General features: G+C 27.7%; 1 non-coding gene across 1 annotated transcript; it reads left to right on the forward strand.

Annotated features, from left to right (window-relative positions):
• The first annotated feature begins 685 nt into the window (after positions 1-685).
• Positions 686-792, forward strand: LOC114581112. The gene has a single exon (XR_003702932.1). It is a non-coding gene; the product is annotated as a small nucleolar RNA R71 (small nucleolar RNA).
• The last annotated feature ends 2611 nt before the right edge of the window (positions 793-3403 follow it).

Raw genomic sequence — 3403 nt, forward strand, 5'->3', positions numbered from 1 at the left:
CTAAGTAGGATTAACTTTAATGTTACTAGGTAAGGATGCTATGGGCATACTACTCAAAGAAATTACAAGTTGACTTAATTAAGTTATCAAGTTTTTAATTTAAGGAGCTTAATTTTATAATTTAATTCCTAATTGTATGACCACATCTTCTAGTGGTGTCTTTCTAGTTCCATACTGATTACCTTAATTTAATCCAAGAGGATAAGCTATTCTTGGATTATTATTAGCTTGATTTTGATTATTCTAATTTGCTCTTTAATTTCGACCATTATTATTTTACCAACTAAAATTGGGGTGATTCCTCTAACTTGGATTATATGTATTTAATAGGAATTATTTTGTCTTCTAATCAAATTTATATTTTCAATCCCTTGGATATTATTCTCTTCCATTGAGCTTTTATTTTTCAAATGTAAAGATGAATTATTTTACCAACTAAAATTGGGGTGATTCCTCATATGTAGTCAAAATACACAAAGAATCATTTTTAAAGACTCCTACATCTCTTTTAGGATTCACCCTATTAGCAAGCCACTAGAAAATATTTATTACCATATCCTTAATTAATTCATTAGCATCTTCAAAAGGCTTTGACATCAAAGAACCTCCAACTACAGCATCAATTATAGCTCTAAGGGATCCTAAAAATCAATTATAAAATGTTTGAATTATCAACCAATAAAGTAAGGCATGGTGAGGGCACTTTCTAAGCATCTCTTTGAATCTATCCAAACTCTCATAAATAAATTATCCATTTAACTGAGTAAAAGAAGTAATATCATTTTTAAGTTTGAAAGTCTTAGAAGGTCGGAAATACTTTTCTAGAAATTGGTGGGCCAACTCATTCCTGTGGTAATAGATCCTAGGGGTAAAGAATTTAACTACATTTTTTCCTTATCTCTTAGAGAAAATAGGAGAAATCAAAGTCTAATGACATCATCACTAACATTATTATACTTAAATGTAATATAAATTTCTATGAAATTTGCTAAATGTCAGTTATGATTTTAAGTTGGAGTTCCCCCAATCTGAGAATTTTATATCATATGAATAATTGAATCTGAGAATTTTATATCATATGAATAATTGTAAATTTTAATTCAAATATATTAGCTTGGATGGTAGGTCTTTTTATACTTTAATAAATTTCATATACCATAGGATTTGCAAAATTCTTAAGAAATCTAGAATGATCTAAGTCTTGAATAAGGTTAACCTTTTTAAAAATCTTTTTGGTGGCTCTAATTTTAGAAAGGGTTCTCTCAAATTCCTAATAAAAATCTTTAAATGGTTCCTTTCTATGGTTTCTAAGCATGCAACCATAATTGTGCGACCAGTAAAATAAAAGTAAAAGGATAAAAGAATATAGAAGGACTAATTATGCAATTGATAATATAGTAAATTTTAGAAATAAAATAAATTCATCCCTAACAACGATGCTAAAAACTTAATGGGAGTGGTTGAGTAACCTAAATAATTATGAAAATAATTTAGGGCTATATCAATCCCTAAATAATGATTAAGTTTTATTTGATAGAAAAATTTTAAAAATCCCACTTAATATATGCATGTATACATTCTGAATCAAGTCATATGGTGATATAGTAGAGTATTGATCACGAAAGAAAGAAAGTTTACTTGTGAATACTAGTACTATCTATTACAATTATAATAATTATCCTACTAAATAAAAATAAATTTTGATAAAATATTAATAACTTAATTTAAAATAAAAAATAAATGAATAATATTTTGATAAATGTTTTAGATTGATCGAGTATAAATACAATATATTTTTTAATGATTCCATATAATATTGAAGCTATTCATAGCATATATATCACCAACCACTCAGTCAAGCATGATTAGATAAAGGACAGATTAAACCTACAAACTTCAATACCACTCTAAGCTCCCAAATCTTGTCTCCCTATAAAAATCTTAGAAGAGAAATTAAGTAATATACTATTAAAACCCCTTCATTATAATTCATCTCAATAAATTTGGTATATGTCAAGCTCTAAGCCTATGCTTGCATCATGTAGATCCAATATAGTAGGTTGTGCCTATTTTCTTATTCTTGTACTCCACATTACATCTGATATTAACTACACATATGACCACTATGTGTATTAGATAAAGACCTAGTATATTAAAAATATCATTAAATTATTGATGAAGAGAATTCATTAGCACTTCATATTTCATTTATATCATTAATATAAAATTAAAGAATTTAGTTAGACATGAGGAACAAGTGAAGTAACTCATTTTCATTAATTATATAAAATATAGAAAGTACAAAAGAAAATATATCCCTAGATGGTTCAATGATCTCCTCTATAGTCCTCCTTGAACTTATAGAATTGCTTCCACAAATATTGACCTAACAAATTGGATTTAATGCTCCTTGAATTCCCTTACTTATCACTCTTAAGGAAATTACGAAGAAGCACTATAAAGACCAAAATTAACTAAGTGATTGAACACTCTTACTAATAATATAAACATACCATTTATAATTAAATAAAAAGAATAGACTTTGGCACTGCAGTGGTCTAGACACTTTTATCATGATGCTTATAAAATGAACTAACGTTGCAGTACTGAAGAATTTTTCCTATGTGATGCTTGCTGACCGGAAAGTGTTGCTTAATGAATTAATGCATCACTTCGCTGGTAGATTATGCCTTTTTATGTTAAAATTGTAGCAATGCAAAGCTACTAATAGTTGAGGGTTGTTGCATTCATATGGCACTCCCCTCAGTTTGGTAGAGCTAATAATTTGCGCTCAAGTGCTTTGTAAAAAAAGATTGGGCTTTACAGCACTATCAAATAGAGACTGGCACCATAGTAGTATTGTGTTTGATTCCGCAGTGCTGTATGATACTTAGAATTTCATACATTTTATGTATTTTTCTTGTATAACATAACTAAAATAACACCATCTCACATGCAATTTAATATGTAAACTATAACATTATTTGCATTCATCAGTAGTTATATTCATTGAGCTATAAAGTTATCTTACAAAGTTAATGTGTATTATCAAATCAAATATGTATATTTATGTTATCTTGTCATATAGTTAGTTGCATTAATATGATTAAATTATTATTATTATTTAGTTTAGAACATTTACCTATAATTCAAAGGCTATATAACTTGTTGATATAGAGCTTCCTCGAATGAGAAAAACTTGTATCTTGTAGTCAATCTTAATTTTTTTTTTGTAAGAGTTGTGTAATCCTTATACATTACTTAGCAATATATTTGCTATTTGTACAAAAGATTCAAAGAATACCCATGAACCAGATGATTCTAGAGGGAAGTACTTGGTTGAAAGAAAGTTTGGCATTATCTATTAATGAGGGCTTTGAAGTGAAGGAAAATTTTAATGAAA

The sequence above is a fragment of the Dendrobium catenatum genome, unplaced genomic scaffold (genome assembly GCF_001605985.2).
Source record: "Dendrobium catenatum unplaced genomic scaffold, ASM160598v2 fragScaff_scaffold_1528, whole genome shotgun sequence".
Taxonomy (NCBI): Eukaryota; Viridiplantae; Streptophyta; class Magnoliopsida; order Asparagales; family Orchidaceae; genus Dendrobium; species Dendrobium catenatum.